General features: G+C 37.7%; 1 long non-coding RNA gene across 1 annotated transcript; it reads left to right on the top strand.

Annotated features, from left to right (window-relative positions):
* The first annotated feature begins 6,298 nt into the window (after positions 1–6,298).
* On the top strand, positions 6,299–12,377 carry LOC116669025. The gene is made up of 3 exons (XR_004326397.1): positions 6,299–6,605; positions 6,724–6,868; positions 11,791–12,377. It is a non-coding gene; the product is annotated as an uncharacterized LOC116669025 (long non-coding RNA).
* The last annotated feature ends 11,798 nt before the right edge of the window (positions 12,378–24,175 follow it).

Raw genomic sequence — 24,175 nt, 5'->3', positions numbered from 1 at the left:
GATGAGGCAAGTTCTGAGGATGAGGGAAGCATTTAGTTCTGTCCTCAATCTTGGCTTTATAATAACTGTCCATTGCATTTGTATAGTTTTCCTTTTTCGCTCTCCAGAGCATCTTCCCATCTATTATCTGACTTCACTGCGCCACCCTAGAGGGCGGTGGATTAGGCGTCAGGAACAGAATTGACCTGGGGTCCAGAAGACACGTTAACCAGAAATGGCCCGCAGGGGGCACTGTGAACAAGCCCCGGGAAATACAAGGGGAAAACTGTGGTTTTGAACCCAGACCTGGAGCAGGCCCAGCATCCTACCAGCTGACTCAAGCCCCTCTGCATGCAGGTGCCTGGCTATTGGTTGGGCTCAGGCTGAACCGTGGGTGCCTTCCAGGACATCTCACCGCAAATGAGGTCCCCGTCCGGGGATCTGGCCCAACGTAAGCGCTCTCCCATGCTTAGGAACTGAGTGGGCAACACAAGACGTTCACTGAAAGCCTACCAGCCTTTCAACACGGCCTGGGTCCCAGGAAATAAAGCGTGGATGTTTGGTAAAGCCTGTGTCCACAGCGGGGGGTAGCGGCCCAGCGGTGGATACATCGTGGAGAGCAGGCTGGCTGGACGGGGTTTGGACCCTGATGCTGGCCCAGAAGAAGGCTTTAGTCCTCTGAGAGGTCTCAGCCACTGACTGACGCCCCGCTCTCCAATCTTCCCGTGCTCCCTGCTGCTTGGATTGTCCGGAATAGATGTTTATTTTCTGTCGACTCATTTATATCTGAAGTCCTGTGGTGAATGCCTTTGGTCCTCACGCCATCCTTCCTTCCTTCAAGAAACAGTACACTTCCCTCCTTTGGAGAAAGTCAATCCCCATTCCATGAGATTTGAGTGGGGCTGTCCATCCCGACGCTCTCACGTATCCACCCTGTCCCCCAGCCCAGGGCCCAGCCTCAACAGGTGGGAAAGAGCAGGGCTTGTGGATGGAGATCTGGAAGGAGAAGTCTCCAAAAGAGGGAGGTCAGAATGTGCTCAGAATCCAGGCTGGAGTCTTGCACAGCTTGGAGAGACGTCATCCACCAGGCAGTGCTGTCACTGGGAACCCATATGGGACAGGGATGCAAATGGCAGACTGTCCTTGTCCCGCCCTCTGATGGAGGACAGAGCAGCGGAAAGTGCAGTTTCTGTGCAGTTGGGTTTTTGTTCATGCTAAGGTAGAATGTTCCTTCTCCTATTCAAGGCAGGTAGCCTGGCCTTTGTGTTCCTTCATCAGGTGAGTCTGTCCTGCAGGGTAGAAAACAGAAGTACTGAAACACAACATTTCTTTCTTTTCTTTAATTGTGTGTGTGTGAGAGAGAGACAGACATACAGACAGACAGACAGAAAGGCTAAACTTCTCAAAGTCTCAAACTCCTTCAAGAGTTCAGTGCTTGGGCGCAAATGGCAGAATAGCCTTCTTTCTTACGGGTGAGCTGTATTCCATCACATACATATGCTGCATCTTCTTTATCCACTCATCTATTGATGTGCACTTAGGATGCTTCCATATCTTGGCAATTATAAATAATGTTGCTGTTAATAGCAGGGTATATGTATCTTTTTGAATTAATTCTTATTTTGTGGTTGGCTTTATTCCTTTCGATAACTATGTAAGTCGAAAAAGCTAAAGCTCTAAATGTTCTTAGAAACAATGAACAGTACATATATGCAAATTTTTAAAAATATGTGCAGTATATGGTGTATATGTATTTACATGCAATATATTGTATATGTGCAAATTGTAACAATTCTACCCAATAAAACTGAAAAATGAAATAAAAAAGAAAGATAAAGAAATTAGTGTACTCTGAGTTCTGTCTATTGTTCCCCCCTCTTCCCTACACATCTTAGTTATATCATTTTAACTTCGTGGACACTGAGGTCAGTATGTCTGAATTCAAATCCCACCTCTGCCACTGTCTGCTGGGTAACTTCAGGCAAGTTACTTAACGTCTCTGTGTTCTAGTTTCCATATTGGTACAAATGACGATAGCGATAGTTTTTGCTTCAGAAAGCTGTCATGAAGATTAAAATTGTTTATTCATGCTAAGTGCTTAGAACACTGCCTGCTATATAATAGGTCTCGATAAGTGTTACTATTATTTCTCATTATTCTGTTCTAGAATTTAGAACTAAGTCTTCTTTGAACTGTCAATATGCTGATTCTAAAAACTGAAAACCAATAAATAGCACTTAACCACAAAAAAAAAAAAAAAAAAAAAAGAAGAAGAAGAAGAAGAATTAGGTGCCCCGGGGAGACAGGTGATGCCTTTTGGGAAGAAGTGGAAGCAGCGGAGGGGCAGAGGAGGGATCCAGGGTCTGTTAATAGCAGGTAACCATGTGATGTGGGTGGTGATGCGCCAGAGACATCACATTGCAGCTTGTGGGAGCTGAATGTTCCGTTTTCAGGAATTTTGTGAATTGGCTGACCTTCCTTCAGTAGCTTGGAATCAGCCACGCTGGGGGGTGTTTACACCATGGGCACTGGCATGTCCTGCAAGTCAGGGCTCCTCTCGCTGCCCCAAAGCCAATTACTCAACATTTACCACTGCACCTAAGAGTGACCTTTCTCCCAGTCTCATCATTCAGGCCAACGGCTCCTTCCTTGGGGAGAATGAGTGACAGGAATGTTCTTTATGGAAAGGTATGAACATGGAAATAGAGGGTGTCCCCCTGACTTTCTTCCTTCCTTTTTCTTTTTTACCTCATAATGATACCTATACTGGAAATTTTACAAAAGAATAGGAGGCAGCAGGGTATGAGGGTTGAGTGCAAGGCTTTGGGGTTAGAATCTGGGTTCCCCCGCCAGCTCACACACCCTCTGGTGTGCATTGTTGTACAAAAGGGAGCAAAGTTGGAGTGAGGAGCATCTTGATACATATTTGGGGCAGAAGCCAGTCTGCTCTGTGCATCAGCTCTCTCAGAAGATCGTGATGGCCCCAAAGAGTCCTGCTCTCACCTTCTCTGAGCCCCTGAAGTGGCTGGTGGTAACCGTCCACAGATCTGGTCCACAGATCTGGGCTCCATCTTGACAACTCGTGCAGAACCCAGGCCTCAACAGCCCAAGAGACTCCTTTCTGCCTCTTATACAAACAAACTACCAAACTCCCTGAACATCTGTCCTTTGGCCCTTCTCTACGAGCGAGTGGGCAGATCCCTTGGGTTTTCTGAATTTTAATTTCCTCATCCATGGGATGGGAATAAAAATACAGCCTCATTGTCTTTCGTGGATACAGATTAAAAGGCCCAGAACCATTGCAAATCTGTGACTGAAGTTTTCTGAGGTTTCCCAGTTGGATTCAATTAGGATCACGACTGGTGTGGTTGCCTCCCCTAGGCTGAAAGAAAAATGCCATCATTAACCTTTAATTATTCACAACAAACCCAAAGGAAAAGTCCTTGGCCCGCATCCTAATGGAGCTATTTAAAGCTCTTTCCCTATTGAGCTGTTTAAACTCAAGGTAAATAACCTGGTACTTTTCTGCTCCTTCTCTCTGCAGAACGTGAAGGACCAAGAGTGGACCTCTCCCTACTAATGCACATTAGGGCAGCGGCCAAACATCTTTACCTTCTTGTTTTCTTGGTTTACATTTTCCCCCATTCTCATTTGGTTGTGTTGCTGGGGTGTGTGTGGGTGTGTGTGTGTGTGTGTGTGAATGCACATGTGTGGTCTGTTTAGAGGGAGAATTTGGAAGCACAGAATGGTCACACATGGTGTGTGAGACCCCGCCAGAAAAAGGAAAGACCAAGGGAATAAAAGGAAAAAAGAAAATAAATTGTGACAAAAATAGGCAAAACACAAAAAAAAGAGTATGTACGAAAATCAAGTCTTTCCTTTTCTCTATTTCATACTCTTTTTTTCCTTTTTACTGCACTATGAGTATTTTTTCTTCTCATTTCTATGTCTCTTTTCTCTCTCTGTGCCCTTATTAACTCAACCTCATTAACACTTCCAAAACCAGAAGTCATTATCCTGACACCATCTCCCGCACACCTTGACTCCTACTTCTGATTTTCCCCATCTGTTCTCAGGTTCTACTTCAGGTCAGCTGCCCAAGTTTTAAAAAAAAAAACAAACAAAAAACAAACTCAGAATCATTCCTTATTTTTAAAATCTGCTTTACTGAGATATACTTCATATACAACAAAAATTCACCCATTTTAAGCGTACGGTTTAATGTGTTTTAACAAATGTACACAGTCATGTGACTACTACCACCACAATCAAGACATTTCCACCACCTCAAAAAGTTTCCTTTCTATCACTATAGTTTTGTCTTTTCTGGGACGTTGTATAAATAAAATCATATACTAGTCTTTTGTATCTGGCTTCTTAGCATATTGCATTTGAGATTTATATTGTGTGTATCAATAACTCATTCATTTTTCTTGCTGAGGAAGATTGTACTTTATAGATACATCACAATTGTTTGCTTACCCATTCACCAGTTGATGAACATTTGCATTGTTTTCAGTTTTGGGTTATTATGACTTAAGTGCTATGAATATTCACATTCAGGTCTTTGAGTGGACATATATTTTCCCTTCTCTTGGGAATAGAATTTCATCTCTAGGAAGAGAATTGCTGAGTTGCATGATAAGTTTAACTTAATTTTATGAAACACTGATAATCTGTTTTCCAAAGGGGCCGCATCATCTTCATTCCCACTAGCAAAATATGAGAATTCCAGTTGCTCCTTATCACTGTCAACACTTCGCACTGTCAGTTAAAAAATTTTTAGCCATTCAAGTGGATGTGTAGTATCACTTCATTGTCCTTTTAATTTGTGTTTCCCAGATGAATAATGCTGTGGAGTATATTTTCATATGCTTATTTGCCTTAGTATATCTTAAGTATACTTCTTAAGTATATCTTCTTCGGTAAATTGTCCACATTCTTTGTCCATTTAAAAATTGGGTTGTTTGCCTGTCAGAATGACTATCATCAAAAAGAACACAATGAATGTTGGTGAGGATGTGGAGAAAAGTGAACCCTCCATTGTTGGTGGGAATGTAAATTGGTACAGCCACTGTGGAAAATGTATGGAGGTTTCTCAAAAAAAATAAAAACAGAACTATCACATGACCCAGAAATTCCACTCCCGGGTATATATCCAAAAACAAACAAACCCCCAAAACACTAATTTGAAAGGATACATGCACCCCCATGTTCATAGCAGTGTTATTTACAATTGCCAAGATGTGGAAGCAACCTAAGTGTCTATCAACAGATGAATAGTTAAAGAAAATATGGTGTATATATACAATGGAATACTATTCAACCATAAAAAGAATGAAATAATGCCATTTACAGAAACATGGATGGACTTGGAGGTATTATGCTAAGTGAAAAGTCAGACAAAGATAAATGCTGTATGATATCACTTATATGTTGAATCTAAAATATACAACACATTAGTAAATATAACAAAAAAGGAGCAGACTCACAGATCTATAGAACAGACTAGTGGTTACCAGTGGGGGAGTGGGAAGCAGGGGAGGCAGAGTATAGGAGTTAAGAGGTACAAACTATTATGTATAAAATGAGCTACAAGGATATAATGTACAACACGAGGACTATAGCCAATATTTTTTAATAACTATAAGTGAACTATAACCTTTAAAAAGTGTGAATCACTATATTGTACACCTGTAACCTATAAAATTGTACATCAACTATACTTCAATTAAAAAATGTTTTTTAAATAGTGATTCATAAGATTTCCTTAAATATACTGGATACAAGTCCTTTATCAGATACATATTTTGTCTATGGAAATAACCTGAAATACAGAGTCATGCATGAGGTTTTTCATATCAATGTTATTTACAATTGTGATGAAATTAGAAATAAGTTACAATCTAATAAAAGGGAAATTTTAGGCAGAAAATAAAATTGTGTAGAATATCAGCTATGCATTAAGAAAGCTTGGAAGTATATGCCAAAATAATAAGGGTGATAATAGCTAAGTGATAAGATTATGGCTGGTTTTTAAATTCTCTACACTTTTCTGTGTTTTTCAAGATTCATACAGGAAGAAGCCTTAGTTAGAAAGGGGGAAAAAAAATCTCATAAAGAAGTAAATGGTTAACCCAGTGGCTGGTGCTTCCTTCACAAGCTGACCTAGAGGGCGGCATGATTTGTGATACCAGTAATAATCAAGTGAGCTAGTTAATTGCATAATGGACCACCCAAAAGCTTTGAACTGTAATTCCAGCTCCGCCCTTGAACTACAGGAAGTTTTTCCCTCCTGTTTAAAATGAGATTCAGAACTGTGAAGTATCTAGCAAGGTTGCCATGTAGCTTTCTGGGGAACTGCTTCCCAGGTATGTCTCCTAAAATCTGCAAAAGCTCCTGAGCTTCTGGTCAGTGACTTGGGAAGATCATCTTGAGAAATCAGGCGTGCCTTTAATACTGAGAAGAGAGAGCCTCGTTGCTTCTGCTGATACACTGGTTACAGAGAGCTGGAGGGCAAGCAACTGAGGGCAGTTGAGCCTTGGGCTGAAGAAAATATTGGAATCAAGAAAAGAAAGACAAGAGTGGAAAGAGGAAATGGAGGAAAGAATTGAGAACCTAAGCAAGTAAGTCTTTAGACTGAGAACTGTCAGACTTTGAATAAGAACTTTGTAGATACATTTTGCACCTGTAAAGTCCTATCCTGTAAATAATTTGTATCCTTTTACTCATTTTTATTTCTAGTTCTAAAGTTGTTTATGTCATCCTCTGAAGACTGGGAGGAGAGTACAATTGCTACCAGGTTTGTTGGGAGGAAGGAACCTAAGATGCACCTGCAGGGATTACTTTCATAAGAAGGCATTTTCCTAAGGCAACATATTTTGTGAAGGTCAGTGATTCAGCTCATATCAGAGATATCTGTGAACCTGGTCAGTTACTTTCCCTAAGGCAGGTACACTATATATGTTTGCTGATGAGTAACCCCTGAAACTAAGAAACAATATTCAAATGATTACTCAGAAGATCAAATAGAGAGTTGTTTTTTTTTTTTAATTTGGTAGCCAACAAAATCTAACCAAGATTTTTTTTTGAAACTAGATAACATGGAAATGCCAAGGGCCTAGAATAACCCACACAATCTTGAAGAAGAACGAAGTGGGAGGATGTTCTGTACTGTATATTTACATGTATTAGAAATAATTCTGACACAAGGAGAGACATACTGACCAATGGAATAGAGTATACATTTATAAAGAGATTCATGCATATGTGGATATTTTATTTATGACAAAAGGGACACTACAAAGCACTAAGGAAAAGATTATCTTTTCAATAAAGGGTGCTGGAAAATTGAGTAATTATAAAGAGAAACTTAACCCCTACCCTACACTATATATAAAAATTCATTCTAGATTTATCATAGACTTGAATGTAAAAAGGCTAAATAAAGCTTCCAGAGGGCACTACAGAAGAAGAGCTTCATGACTTCCAGGTAGGGAAAGATTACTTAATAAGTACTCATCATAAAGAAAAAGATCATTTGCATACATTAAAATTTAAAACCTCATTAAAGGTAAGGAAGGACCTTTAAAATAGGAGACAAAAGAACTAATCATAAAGAAAAAGACTGATAAATTTGACACTAATATAACATCTTAATTTAACATTAGTATTAAAAAACTTCTATTCATTAAAAGGTACAGAATATGGACAAGATTGCAACACCTGTAACCTACAAGAGCTTATGTATGAAATGCATAAAGAAACCCTACAAACCAGTAAGAAGATGACAGTCAACCCAAAGGAAAAAGGGCCAAAAACCTGCACAGATGCTACTGGAAAAAAAAAAAAGGCTATCCAAGGGACAATAAACATATAAAAAGATATTTAACATCACTAATAATCAGCATTACCTAGCAATGCCGTTTGGAAGAATATACCCGACAAAAATATGTGCACGTGTTCTTTAAGAGACATATACAAGAATGCACATAGCAGCTTTATTTGTAATCATCTCAAACTGGAAACTCTCTCAAAGCCCATCAACAGAATAAACAAACAGTGGCATATTCAGACAATAAAATACTATTCAGCAGGAAAAAAGAGTAACAACTATACATTGCAGCCTGGGTGAATCTTAAAAACATACTTTTGAGTAGAAGGGGCTGGATCCACAAGAATATTTATTATATAATTCCATTTATATAAAGTTTCAATACTGGTAAAACCAAATTGTACTGCTTAGGAGGTAAAACTAATGAACAGCAAGGAAATAATTATCACAGAAGAGCAGGTAATAATTATCTTTTGAAAGAAAAGGAGTAGTGATTGGAAGAAATCACTTTTGGGATTTCAGGAATACTGGCAATTTTGTATTTGTTAACCTGGGTGTTGCTTTGTGAAATGTCATCAAGCTGCTTTGTAAACTTTATTATTGTCTATTAGACTGGCCCAAGAAGAAAAAGAAAAATGGAATAAACCAATACCCATAAAAGAAGACTAAAGTGGTAGCCAGAGATCTACTTTCTAAAAGAAACCAGATCCTGTAACTCTATGATTAGATTCTATCAAAGTTTCAAGGAAGAAATAGTTCCTGTCTTATTCAACTCTTCATGTGCTGGCATACCTCTTATACCAGAACTGTATAAAAAAAGCAGAAGAAATTTAAAATACAAGCTCCTTTATAAAAAGATACCAATGGTCTAAATAAAATACTAGCCAATTGAATCTTGTAATTCATTAAAAGAATAATAATCATGACCCAGGATTGAAAGGATATTTCAACACCAGAATATCTAGAATGCAATTCACTAGAAAAGCAAAATAAAGTAGGATGATGTGAGCATCAACTTAGTAGACACCACAAAAGCAGTTTAGGTGTGGTATAGCCACACAATGGGATGCTATTCAGCCATAAAAAGGACTGATGTACTGATAAAATTCTACAATGTGGAAGAATCTTGAAAACATTATGCTTACTGAAAAAAGCCATACACAAAAGGCCACAAACAGGCCTACCTTGGAGATACTGCAGGTTCCGTTGCAGACCACCACAATAAAGCAAGTCACAGGAATTTTTTGGTTTCCCGGTGCACACAAAAATTATGTTTACACTGTACTGTGGTCTGTTAAGTGTGCAATAGCATTATGTCTAAAAAGAAACTATTAAACATTAAAAAACAGCATTAATTAAGAAATGTGGCTGTTGGAAAAACGGCACCAGTAGACTTGCTTGATGCGGGGTTGGAAGAGACCTTCGACTGGTAAAAAGCACAATATCTGTGAAGCGCAATAAAGCAGAGTACAATAAAATGAGATGTGCCAGTATTGTACAATTCCATTTATAGGAAATGTCCAGAACAGGCAGATCCACAGAGACATAATTTATCTTCCAGTTGTCACAAAAACACACCTCAGTCAAATGAGACTCATGCCAGAAATGCAAGTATGGTTCATTACTAGGATTTGTATCAATATGCAACTATATTAATAAATCAAAGGAGAAAAACAGTATAGTCATCTCAACAGATACTGAAATACCATTTAGCAAAATTGATTTCTGATTAAATAAACAAAACAAAATCAAAGCAAAACCCAGAAAGTCTTAGTATCTTATGAATAGCTAGATTTTTTTTTTGCCATCATAAAGATCCAACATCATATTTTAATTCCCATTAAAGTAAGGAAGAAGATAGTATACCTTAATAATGTTCTAGAAATCCTAACCAATACAATTAAGCAAGAAAAGAATTTAAGAGTTACCTTTTAAAGTAAACCTTTCTTACCTTAAGTAAGAACTTTTTAAGTGAGAAAGATTTATTATTTGTAATTTTGTCAAAGAATAACTAGAAACCTGAAGAGAATAGGCCAAAGAAATGTTAGAAAGTTGTGTGTGGGAAATTGCAAAAATGACTACAATACTTTGCAGTTCTTCTCAGGAGTGGAGTCTATTTCTTCACACTTTGAGTTGAACTATGTGACTTTCTTTAGAATACTGGGACATTGGCAAGCTTGAAAAGTGTTTGTGCGTTGGGACTTGCCCTCTTTAACCATTTTAAGGAAATCTGAGACCACTACTCTGTGAATTGAGCCTAGGTGAGCCTGCTGGATGGTGAGAGACATGTGGCCAAGTTATCTAGTTGACAGAGAATGAACTTCCAGACCCATGAATGAGGCCATCCCAGACTACCAAAGCCAGTTGAGGTACCAATTGACTGCAAAGATAAACTGCAGAGATAAACTGACCTAGCCCAGACCAGAAGGACCACCAGTTGACCTGCATAGTCTTGAGAAATAACACATGCTTGTTGTTTTTAAGCTACTAAGTTTGGGGATGGTTTGTTATGCAGCAAAAGCTAACGGATACAGAAGTGATAAGTGAATTTACTGAAGTGGTCAGCTACTTTTTTTTTCCTACAATTAATGTACAAAGTTGACAAATAGTAGAAAATATAATGGAAGAAAAGATCTCATTTACAACAGCACCACCACCACCAATTTGCCTGAAAATAAACTTAATGAGAAACAGGCAGGATCTCTATAAAGAAAATGTAAAATCTCAATTAAGGGATATTAATCTTTGCCAAATTAGTCTATAACCTCAGTGTGATCTCAATCAAAATATCAAAAAAATTTTAACATTAAAAATGTTATTGGGTTCATTTGTAGAAATAAACAAGAAAAATATCTGAATGGAAAGATATTGGGGGGAGGCAGTCAGATTAGATATTTTAAAGCATTCTGAAGTTACAAGAACTAAAAATGGTTTGGTTCCAGAAAAAATTTAGATAGATCAATGGAATAAAATAGAGAATCCGGAAACAGACTAAAATACACATGATTTTAGTAAATGGTAATGGTGACATTTCCAATCCATGAAAAGAACGATAGAGTATTAAAAAAAAAAAACAAAACAGTATAACAGTATTGGGACTAGTTGAGGGGAAAAAAAATCAAGCTGTCTAGCGCCACTTCTTTCAGCAAAGTAAATTCCAGAGGCATGTAATGTAAAATGTTAAAATGAAACTATAAAGGTACTAGTAGTAAAGAAGCCAGATACAAAAGGTCACCTTTTGAGTGATGACATTTCTGTGAAATGACCTGGGAATCCATAGAGAAAGAAAGTAAATTAGCTGTTGCCAGGGGCTGGGGGGGGGGGGACAGGGAAATGGGAAGTGACTGCTTAATGGATATAAGGTCTCTTTGGGGGTGATGAAAAATTTCTAAAATTAGATAGTGGCAATGGTCACACAACTATGAAAATATCAAAACCCACCGAACTGTACACTTTAAAAGGATGAATTTTATGGTATGTGAATTATATTTCAACACTCTTGCTTAAGAAAAAAGAAGAAAAAGAAGAGGCCCAGAGGCTGGAGAGTCCGAGAGAGGCTCTGATCCACGTAGTGAGGTCAGGGACAGTGCAGCTGGGTCTGGGAGGGTGTCTTTTGGAAGCAGATGTTTCTAGGTAAGAAAAGGAGCAAAAGAAATGACCTCTCTTGGCCCTGATTACTCTGTCACTCAGCCTCTTCCCAGGACTTCAGGACTCTGCATGCCCTGGACAATTATTTCAAACTTAATAAATGGTTTTTTGAGTGAAAAAAATTTACTAGAAAAAAATGAGTAAATTCATTTATAACCTTGTAACAAAGACATTTCTAAGCATGACACAAAACCCAGACGTCAAATGGAAAATGACTGATCCATTGATTTGCATAGAAATCAGTGCTTTTTTTTATATTAGAAATACCACATACTAGTAATAGTTTTATAGTTATGTTTTCAAAAGTTTTTTTTTTTTTTTGTCTTTAGAAACACATGCTGAAACAGGTGTGGATGAAATGATATGATGTCTGGGATCTGCTCCAAAATACTTGGTATGGGAGTGAAGCTTGGTAATGAATCCATGGGGTACTCTTTTTTTCTACTTTTTTATATGTTTGATTTTTTTCATAACAAAAAATTAAACAATAAATAGCAAGAAAAATGTTTGTACAAAGTAAAGGATAAACTGGGAATAAATATTTGCAGCATAATATATTACAAGGGCTAATTCCTTAATTTCTAAAGAGCTCATACAAACCCCTAAGAAAAGGACAACCTAAAAGAAAAAAGTGGGTGAAGATATCAAGGGCAGAACAATGAAAAGGAAATAAAGTAGCCAATAAACGTGTGAGAAGATGATCAGCCTTACTCATTCACACAAGGGAAAGTGCCAATGGGATGCCATTTCCCACCTATTAAACTGGTAAACAGGAAGAGGTTTGATGGTTTCAGAAGACTATGTCCCACTATGTAGCACAGGGAACTACATTCATTATCATGCAATAACCTATAATGAAAAAAATATGAAAAAGATATATACAAGGAGGGGAGGGCGTAGCTCAGTGGTAGAGTGCCTGTCGAGCATGCACAAGGTCCTGGGTTCAATCCCCAGCACCTCCATTAAAAATAAACAAATAAATAAACCTAATTACCCTCCCCCCAAATAAAACAAACAAACCATTAAAAAACAAAACAAACAAAAAAGCAAAATTTTAATAGATAAAAACCAAATTTCTCCTGTAGCACAAACGGCAGTATATTCAATATCTTGTAATAACCTTTAATGAAAAAGAATATGAAAACAAATATATGTACAGTATATGTATGACTGGGACATTATGCTGTACACCAGAGATTGACACATTGTAACTAACTACACTTCAATAAAAAATTAAAATTAAAAAAGTAAAAAGATATATATGTATAACTGAATCACTATGCTGTATAGTAGAAACTAATACAACATTGTAAATCAGCTATACTTCAATTAAAAAAAAAAGGATTAGCGTAGTATTTTTTCCAGTCTTTGTTGTTTAGCTTTTCCCCTCGTTTTCTCTCCTTACCTTCTTTTTTCCTTCTGAAGGGTGCTGACTCCTTCACTCAATATTTCAAATCAGAAAAATAAATCTGGGTTTCTACCTCTTCTTCCTTCTTAACTGAAATCACTACTCAAAACCACTCCCTTGTAGAGCACTTGTAGTTTGTACCAGAGTCTTGAGAAGTAGGGACAAAGCTTGATACAGCAAAAAGGATGTGAGTCCTAGAGGAACAAGGACTCAACTTGACTCCTAGCAACACCACTTCTTCTCTTGGCCCCACTCCCTGAGCTTCAGTTCCTCCACCTGGATGAGGGAGGCAGTAACAGTTCACTCTTGCCCCCTCCCAGTCCCACCCTGCCCCACTCGGTCAGTGCCTACAACTCAGTTTGTCCCCAGGATCCATCCTCTCTAGAGATGACACTCCCAACGCCCAGGCCCTCCCGTGGTCCTTCTCTGCTGTCATAGTTCCCCACTAAGTGCCCCTCATGGCTGGTCCCACTCAGGCCTGTCCTCCTCAGGGACCCCAAGCTCTCTGTGGAGAAATGATGGGGAGGGGCAGGTGGGAGGAGGCCGTGGAGGTAGAGAGGGCTTGAAGGGCAGTTCTTCAGCTCCAAAAAATTCAGTGTGAGGAGACTCCCCATGTAGTCACTGTTTCCCCCAAATGGACAATTAGAATGCTCTCAGGAAAAACTGCCCTTTCACTGGAGTTGAGCCTTACAGGGTCAGGTGCCTCATGCTTTCATTCCATTGTTTGGGAGGCCAACTGCCCCTAGGAAGCAGATACCAGCTCTCCCGGCATGGTCTCTCCTTCACTAGGTTGCTTCCATCCAATCACCGAGAAGAACACACGGGTGTGGTTTTATTGCACACTCGTGGTCCGCTGGTCTGTGTTGTTTGAGACAACGCTTCCCACAACTTTGTTTTTTCTCCCCCATCTCCAAAAATAGCAAATGACACTGCTTGCCCGGATTTTCCTCCTGAGTTTGTTTTTCATTTTGAGAGAACTCAGCATGGGTGCTGAGTGCTGCCTCAGCACCAATTAAACACTGGTCTTCAACTCCAGGACAAAGTCAGAGGTGATACATTTCTGCTGTGCAGCTGTGAATCTGTCTTTATTCTTGGCATGAGAAGAAAGGATTGCTTGTGATGTGAGAGCTATATAAGGGAACAGCTTGGTTGTGCCTGGATTTCTGCATTAAATATGTTCTTGAAATTTAATGTGTACATTGATTTATCTTAGAGCAAAGTCGAACTTAACCCAGAATAATGACTGGTAAACAACTTCTCTGGAGCTTCACAATCCACCCTTTGGCACAAGCTCCTGTTTTCCTCTGAAGTCCTCACTAATTGTTGATGACCACTTTTCAAAGCAGCACTGCATTTACCAATTCTCTGTGTGTTCTTGAGAACATCATTTCTGTACTACGCTGTTGGTGGGAATGTAATTTGGTGCAGCCGCTGTGGAGGGCAATATGAAGGTTCCTTAACAAACTAAAAATAGAGTTACCATATGATCCAGCAATCCCACTCCTGGGCAAATATCTGGAGGAGATTATAACTTGAAAAGATACATGCACCCCAGTGTTCATAACAGCACTATTCACAATAGCCAAGACATGGAAGCAACCTAAACGTCCATCGACAGATGACTGCATAAAGAAGTTGTGGTGTATATATACAATGGACTACTACTCAGCCATTAAAAAGAAATAATGCCATTTGCAGCAACATGGATGGACCTAGAGATTATCCTATTAAATGAGTAAGTCAGAGAAAAATGCATATCATATAATATTACTTACATGTGGAATCTAAAAAAATATATAAATTTTATTTACAAACCAGAAATAGACTCACATAGAAAATAAACTATGGTTACCAAAGGGGAAGTGGGGAGAGGGATAAATTAAGAGTTTGGGATTAACATATACACAGTACTATATATACAATAGGTAAACAACAAGGACCTACTATGTAGCACAGGGAACTATATTCAATTTCTTGTAATAAGCTATAATGGAAAAGAATCTGAAAAAATGTATAAGTATATCTGTATGTATATGTGTAACTGAATCACTTTGCTGTATACCTGAAACTAACATTGTAAATTAACTTCACTTCAATAAAAAATAAAAATTAAAAAAAAAACACCATTTCTGGTGTATGTTAATAAATGCAACAAAAAAGGGGGGGGGTCACATCACATGAAATTGGGAAACACTGCATATTAGACGCTTTTCGCAGACATTTAACTGATCACCATTGAGTATGTTGAAAGTTCAGAGAAGAAACTATTTAACTTAATTTAACTCAGTGTTTAGCAAATTCAGTTGGGCATTCAGCATTTTCACCTCCTTACTGCAAACACATACACATACACACACGCAATTAAGTTAGCATTCTACAGATAGTATACTTGGGTGATGCTCACTTAGAATACAATGAAATTAATATATGCAATTTAATTCTTAGCATAATGTGATCATTCTTTGAGCATTCATAAGGTACTGGTATCTATCTTTTGATCTCTGGACAAATGGAAATTAGACAGAATCACACTTAAAATACACTAAAGGCATTTAGCCTTACATAGAACTAGGTACATAGTAGATTCTCAGCACATACTTGGTGCATTACTGAATTTAAAGAAACTCTTTGGGCCTTGGTTCCTTATACTTAGAGGGGTGTGGTAGTTAGTCTCTAAGATCACTTAATAAATACTGAGTCTTTTATGCCAGGCACTGAGGTATGCAAAACAGGCTTCTCCTCCAAAAGAACTCACTGTCTGGTAAGAAACAAGCAAGACACAAATAATGATACTACAACATGATCTTGTTACGAGAGATATATACCTAGTGCTGTGGGAGGTTAGCAAGGGAGTACCACTGAGGTGGGTCTTAAAGAGTGAGCAGAAGTTTGTTAGCATGAGAAAATCTGGGGAAAAGGACCCCCAAGCTAGTGTACAGCGCACATAAATGCCTAAAGCACTAGAATTTTCAGAGAATCCCGCTCTAGATTCTTTGACTTTCTAGATTTGTTGTAAAGTGTAATGTAAATCATCGTGCCCAAATTTATATTTTTAATTCCAACGTTTGATATGTCAAACCTGCTGATGGTGGACTATTCTGAGTTTTTCAGAATTCAGGTAGTATTCTGAGCTTTTCTGAAGAAAGATAAATTACTGGATAGTGACTAATCCCTTCAAAGTCTACATATGCCAGGAAGCCCAGCTACAGTGGCCAGACAGCTCTGGTCCTGCTGGCGGTCCCCATTCTGCAGACTTCTGTCCTTCCCATGTGACACGTGGATGGCTCAGGAGGGTCAATCCAGACTCTCAGTCCCAGGCCCTTTCAGACTGTGCTCCACAGCACTTTCTAGGGTTTCAGTGGCAGCTTCTAGGGTTCTACGGCTCGTTCTGACAAAATAGCTTGAGAATGTGTGTGTGTGTGTGTGTGTGTGTGTGTGTGTGTGTGTGTAAAATTACTGAGGCTTCTTATATTTGAACTTTGTGCTAATAATATTATTTTATTTTTGGCAGGGAGGGGGAGGTCATTAGGTCTGTTTATTTATTAGATTTTTTTTTAAGTAGAGGTACTAGGGATTGAACCCAGGACCTCATGCATCTTAAGCATGTACTCTTATCACTTGAGCTATACCCTCCCCCAAATTTTGAGTTTATAATTTTGAATCCCATTCCTTTTCCTCTTCTGTCTCCAGAGGAAACTCCCATCTTTATCCTGTGGTGGATCACCTGTCTTGCAGTGCAAAGACCATACCAGGAAGATGAAGATGCAAGTGGTGGCTCTCCCAGATAGAGTATTTGTAAAATTTATATTTTGGTTAACTGCATAAGGAATATTCAAAGGGATATTAAAATACAAAACCCATCACAATAATGCGGTCAGAAAAAAATCTATTAGAAAAACTGCTGCTACCACCTCATCCCCAGTGTATGTATGCCTTACAATTATTGTTATTTACTAGTTATTTCAGGGTGTTTCCTCCCAACGAGGCCCCAGGATACATTTTGATTTCGAGTTGCTTTGTTTGATTTATAAACAATACTAAACCACTATCAACTAAAACCTGGTGCTTAGTAAAGCAACCAGTGATGCCCTGATATACGTGCATTTGAAGTCAGGGCCTCATGTTACCCAGAAGAGGTGATTCATTAAGTGGATAAAGCTTTTGCAGGAGTTATTTTTAAATGAACTCCTCAGCATGCATTGTCACCTCAAAAAAAAAAAAAAAAAAAAAAGAGAAGAGTTTTAAGGGGACGGACAAAAAAGGGCTAATTTAGATACCTGAGAAAGTTGTTTGAAAAATATAGGACATCGGCACAGGCTAGAGAGGGTACCCCAAGGATAAGGGTACAGGAACTGGAGAAACAGAGCGAGGCACTAAATGGGGAGAGAGAGGAACTGAGGGCAGATTTTGAGAGGTGCCTAAATTTTATCTCTGCTGACTGTCCTAAATGTTATAATGCTTTAAATTTTAATTTTGATTAGATGTGCCTAACATCCAAGTAACAGTGTGTTCAATACAAACAACAGAGTACTAAACAGCTGTAAAAACCAATGGGGACCATATGGAGCAACCCTGCCAATACAGGGTTAGTGAAAACAAAGAAAGGGAGGAAAAAAAGTGTCTATATGATGATACCATTTTATCCAAGAAAGGGAGACTTTAATACACAAAAATATTTACTTTTCTTTTTTTAAATGAAAGAATAAAGCATAAAACTATTTTTTTTTAAAAAAACAGATTACCTCTGGACGGAGGGTATAGCTCAGTGGTATAGTGTGTGCCGAGCACGCATGAGGTCTTGGGTTCAATCCCTAGTACTGGCATTAAAAACAAACAAATAAATCTAATTACTAGCCCCCCCAAAAATTAAAAAAAAAAAAGGATTATCTCTGCTGGGGAGAGGAATCAAGGTGGAGGAGACGAGAGAAAGAAGTTACACTCCTCTGTGCCTGGTTTGAGGATTTGACTTCAGAAGCTTGTAAACATTTTACATAATTTCATAAAAATTTTTTTAAAAAACTAAAAATCAAAATCAAACAAATTAACTAAAATGTAGTTGGAAGAATAGCCACACAGAAAGGAACTATTTTAAGTGACACTAATTTGATTTTCATTATAATGCTATACCTTTACAACAAAAATAGAACAATCTTCAATGGATTTCAGAAGTCATACTATAGGTGGTAGTGTTGGAACAGTTATTCTAAGACAGTTGCATGTTTACTGTAAAATAAAGCAAATAAAAAATTGTGTCGATGTCTTTGAGGAGTGGGATTTTTGATAAGAGAGAAGGAAAATATCAATGTAACATTGGTGTAGTTAAGAAGCATCCTGTAGTCTTGTTTGAAAATGTCATATGAACTCGACATTTTTTCTCTTAAAGAAGAAGAGTAATTCCTAACTCCTCCTGCTGAAATGGCCTAGAAACTATGATCAACTAGTAGCCTGACAACCCTAGAGCTTAGAATATTGTCTCTGAATTTCAATGCCCATGAAAAGGAATCAGGATCTTTGGAGTAATGACTGATTCCAGATCCGAGGCAGAAAATAACATGAGCTGAGACCAGAATATAAGGAAGTTTCTTATACTAGAAATCAAGAAAATTACTAGGATCATGTTAAAAAGACTTGGGAGCCAATCTGAATAAACTCCCACTGGCCAAAGATGGCATAAGTGAAGAAGAAGAAGAAGAAGAAGAAGGAGGAGGAGGAGGAGGAGGAGGGGGAGGGGAGGGGGAGGAGGAAGAGGAGAAGAAGAATAAGAAGAATAAAATAATAATAATAATAATAATAATAATAAATTGAAATATATTTAAAAATGCATTAGTTCCTAATGATACTTAAAACAAAAAATCACTAGTCAACTCACTAGTCAACTTTGGCAGATGCTAGGGAACCAATTCATTATTTTGAAAATTAGTGAATAATCACGCATTTATCTTACATTTCCTGTATAATCTGTATTTCAGGGTACCAACAGTTGATGAGAGAATTTTTCTCTTTATAGAAGTATTTCAGCTAATAAATGGGGAAAGAATGATAGAATATCTCCATTTGCAACTTCTAATGAATTAATGGACCTAGATACTTAATCAATGGCTGCTGACACAGTAAAAAGAGAGCCAGACATTGTTTGCTTCCTAATGAGAAATACACAATACCACCCATGAAGTATTCCTGACCCCCAAAATCAAACATGGACCTGATCACAGGAAATACAGAGGACAGAGGAACAGGTTAAACACACCATAATCACATAGTCAGAAAAATCCAAACTGGGAAATTCTACAAGACGGATGACTCAGCAAATAAGTTGCCAGGGGGAAAAATAATGAAAGGTAAACCCATAGATTAAAAGAAACTTAAGAAATACATCAATCAATTGCAACGTGTGGACCTTAGATAGATCCTGATTTGAGCAAATTCAAATAAAAAATTGATGAGATAACTGGGAACATTTAAACACTGACTGGATATTAGATGATGTTAGGGAATCAATATTAATTTCTTTAGTGTGAAGAAAGTATGGTGGGTAAATGTTCAGGGAGTCCTTATATTTTAGAGATACATTCTGAAGTCTTTATAGATGCAATGATATGAAGCCATTAATTTGTTTCACAACAATCCAGGGTAGGGGTATAGAGGATATAAGATTAGATACAAATTCATAATTATAGAAACTTGGTGATGTATTCATTACATTATTCTTTCTACTTTTTAATTTTTGAAATTTTCCGTAACAAAAACAGGTTTTTTAAAAGTCCACTGAATTACCCTTCTAAGAAGAGCCAAGCAAAGCCAGGAGTAGATGTTGCCTCTTTGCATGTACCTACAGTGGATCAAAATGCAGGAAATCATAGACTCGGAGGAGCCCCTATTCCTTTCTGAGGCTTGAACCACCTCTTTGTTGTCCCTCAATGTTGTTGCCCACATTCTGCAGGATTACCCACCAGCTTGTTCCACTTATAACAGCTTTGAAAGTTCTTTCTCATCCTGAGCAGAAATCTGTCTTCCTGTATCTTTCTTCTACCCATAGATTATAGGTCTAGCCCTTACTCACGCCATAGTCCCTCAAATATTTGAAAACCAGCATTCACCTGTCCCTCTGGCCCAAACCCCACAGACAAGTCTTTCCAACTCCAGCCCTAATTCTGTCCACTGTTCCACACCCAGGACTTTGGTTCCCTGTCATCTTGGCTGCTCTGTCCTGATCTGAGAACAGTTTGACTTGTAAGTTACAAGCTCTGAACTGAAGTGATCTGGGTGTGGCCTGACAATTGCAGGGAACAACAGGGCTCTTGCCTCCCTTGTTCCAGTTGCCACATTTTTGTTATCAAGGGTTGGAGCCTGGATGCACAAAATTCCAAAAGCTGAGTGTTGAAAATTTTCAAGAATTCTGTGAGCCAATTGTTAAATGCAGCCATAATTAAAAGTTAAATTACATAAACTTACAATTACATATATTATATAAAATACAAAGGTAATAAATGCTTAAAACTCATCACTTCCTAATATTACTATTATCTCTTCTCTTGAGGTTATTTACATTGACTGTGTGTGTGTGTGTGGCGGAAATTGTGCAAATCTTTTCCAAACTGTGTTCACTGACATCATGGTGGCAGCTGGAAATTGGCCATGGAGGGAGTATTTACACTACAGAAATTGGCAAGTATTATAAATCAAGGTATCTTTTTCCTCCAGAGAGCCAGTTGTTAAACATTTTACCACCATACCATTAGATACAGCCTAAAATCTTGTTTGTTTTGGCCAACCACATTACACTTCTGACTCAAATTGAGCTAAGGCTCTCAGCTTCTGCTAAAGCAAGTATAACCCAGTTTTAATGGTACAGTTAGTTTCCTTAGATCTCACATTAATAACTTTTAAATTGCATCTTTTTAGATTCAACTCACTGATTGTGATTCTGTTTTCCAAGTATTCATTAGATCTCCAAATTACCTTCAGGTTACCCATAAATTTAATGAGCACACTTTCTGTATACTTATTCTGAAAGCATTTATGAGGGGACGATGAAGGACACAACCCTACGACTCATCATTATAGGCTTCCTGAGAGTTTGATATCAGTGTGTTAGTCAGCACCTTGTGCATAGAATCAGCTGGTCACTAACTCATCAAGCATGCCAGAGTTCAGTTCATATTTTCCCATCTTGTCCAAAAGAACATCATGAAAAACCTCATTAAACGTCTAACCAATGATGAAGCTTTCCCAGAGCTTCTGGGGTGGGGTGGGGGTAACCCTGTCAAAGAGGGAAGGAGATAATCAGCATTGGCTTGTTCTTAGTGAACTCATCCTGAGTCAAACATTACTTCTTCACTTAGGACCTGAAATTGTTCCTCTAGTAACCCATTCTAGAGTTTTGCCTGAGACTGAAGTTACAGACTGAAGTTACAGACAAGTTATAATTTTTCTGGTTCTGCCTTCTTTCTCTTTCTGAAAATTGGGGTAACCCATTGTCGCCAGTCTTCTGCTCTCTCTCCCATTCTTAGTGATCTTCCCCCAAATCAATTGTTTGGTGATCCCATAATAAGTTTTCCTCTGGACCCTAAGATGCTATTCCTCTAAGCTGAGGGTCTGAACTCACTTGGAGCAGCTCCGGGCCTTCTCACATACCATCATCCATCTTGGGCTCCCATCTTCCCTTACCAACGTTCATACCGGTTTTCTATTCCTCTTCACCTTACTCATTCCACGGGGAGAAGAAATGTCCCTGCCATGAAAGTCAGAAACAAAAGAAAATGGAAAAGTTCTGTTTTCTTTACATCCTCCAGTGATGGTGGTCTCGAGCTGCATATCTTATCCTTTACTTGATGTTACTCATCAAACTTTACTAAAATGTCAGCCATAAAATAACCTTGTAGTTTTAGAATAACTTGATCTTGTTGGGAGCTTTACTTTTCTGCTGCTCATGTCTGTGTCCCAACGCTATTCCAGAACTGGGAATGGCAATTTGGTGGTAGGATAGATACTTGATGAGAGATTCCTGACCTTTCGAAGTTGCAACATCACACCCTTGTTTGAATCTGCGGCAAACTCCCTACCTCCTTAAGTGCAACGTGGTATATATTAGTCTTTAAATATTCAATTAATTTGGTCTTGAGAATTTTTCATCTTGAATTTTTTTAAACAAAAATCTGTAGATAGTTCTGATGCTACAAAATTACAATCAAGGGGACCTGCAACTATGGAAGAATTCAGTATATTTAGGTACTTTTTTTCCTTTAATTTTACATAGTTGATCTTTAATATTTTAAAAAAACCTCAATATATTCAACTTTTGTTATATGGCATTCTTTTATGTGAAACCATTTTAGTTGTCCTTATACACAATTGCGAAGAATGTTAACAATGTTTATGGATTTTAACCAAGGCCTTAAACAAAGAGATATGAACCCTAGGTTCTCCACTTTGTTCTGCTACTAATCACTTGTACAATCTTGAAAAAATCCCTTTGCCTCTTTTGTTCGCATCTAAATATTGTTGTAAGTCCCTTCCAGATCTAAGAGCACAGAGCAGTAAAATACCCAGCTATCCTGTCTACGGGTTCTTGGTTGGCTCCACCTACTCTTTGTAGCTGATGTGAGAGTGCGGGGATGTATGGAGAGACAGGGAAGAACGGTCTGAGTTAGGAGTCTCGGTAAGGAGAGGAGGAGGAAGATAGCTCATATCGTTCCTCTTAGGTTTTTCACAAGAGGTAATTTCAAAACAAAACTTAGTCAACCTATCAAAACAAGATAATGATAAGGGAGAAAGTAAAAGTTTTTGGCCAAATCCATCTCACAATCATTCTTTCCTGTCCCCACAAAGCTATCTGAACTGAGATCTTGTTAGTGGACCTCCATTTCCAGTAAACATCACTCACTTAGAACAAAAACGGGAAGCTCCCACATGTAGCCACTGGAAACAGTCCCAGATGCAGGAAGAGGCTTGTATGACATCACCCAGAAAGTTATGCAGTAGGAAGGTCTGCAGATTAGGAGAAAAGCTCACCTAAGAGTTCTTTTCACTAGGAATTTTTATCCAGTATTTAGAAGTCTCAAGTTTCTTGGAAAATATATTTATTGATAAATGTGTATGTTCAATGCATATGTAGAAATATATATATCTTTCTGGAAATTGCTCAAATGCTAAGGAAATGTTATTCATGGGTGTGAACATTTAATTAAAGATTAGAAAAAAAACACAGGCAAATATTATTGTTCCTTTGTATATGAGAAAAGTTTTATTCATGCTTTTAAAAATAAGCTGGTCATTTTGGTAAAAGTGATACATGCTCATTGTAAAATACTGAAACAAATTGGAAAAGCACAAAGAAAATAATAAAAATCCCCGGAAGTCTCATGAGCTAGAAATAAACATCGACAGAATTTTGGTAAAATCTCTCCAGACACTTTTCTATGCAAATATATGTTTAATTTTACATGAGTGGCGTGCTTTTTATTTGATGCGTTATGTTCTTCTTCCGTCCCCAGTAATGCCACTAACATCTCTATGTGTCATCAAATACAGGTATATGGTGTGATTTTTAAGGACTCCATAGCTTTTCATTTTATTTTGTTTTTTCCATATAGTTAGTCAGTTCCATATGGGCAGAAATATAGGTTGTTGAGAAAGAACTTTTTTAAGCTTCAAAATAACAGTTATGCAAAGAATGTAAAGTTAAGTAACATATTCGCACAAGAATTTGGTTTGGTTTTTCCTCCTGCAAAAGCTTGAAATATAGTAAACGCAGTCAGTATTATAGACATGTAAGGCGTATCTTTCTTATTATTGAGCTGTTAATACAACTAAGTGTTTTAAAAAGCAAGAATGAATCACAAAGTGAAACTCACTAGATTTAACAACATAGAGATGTAAAATCCATAAAGAAAATTAAAAAATAAGAAACAACTGTAAAACAGCTATAGAAAATATGACAAATGGTTAATATACTAATATATAAAGAGCTCATATAAACCAATAAGGACAATAACTCACAACAGAAAAATATGTAACTAATAATTTATGAATAATAGTTTAAAATGGCTTAAAATAAAATAGAGTTCAATATCACTAGCAATTAAACAAATGAAATTAAAACAAGAGACAACCTTTTTTCACTGGTAATATGAAAAATTTTAATGTTGAGTTAATACATATTAGGTAATTAGTTCAGTATTTGGTAAAAACTAAGAACTTAATGACTATTAGGTTTTATTCTTACTCAGTGATGGTAACAGATTTCTCTTGTAAGTATAAATTTGTAATACCTTTTTGAAAGCAATTTAGCAACATAAACCAAGAAT

Source organism: Camelus ferus, chromosome 15 (genome assembly GCF_009834535.1).
Source record: "Camelus ferus isolate YT-003-E chromosome 15, BCGSAC_Cfer_1.0, whole genome shotgun sequence".
Classification (NCBI taxonomy): Eukaryota; Metazoa; Chordata; class Mammalia; order Artiodactyla; family Camelidae; genus Camelus; species Camelus ferus.
This window is presented reverse-complemented; position numbering and strand designations above follow the sequence as displayed.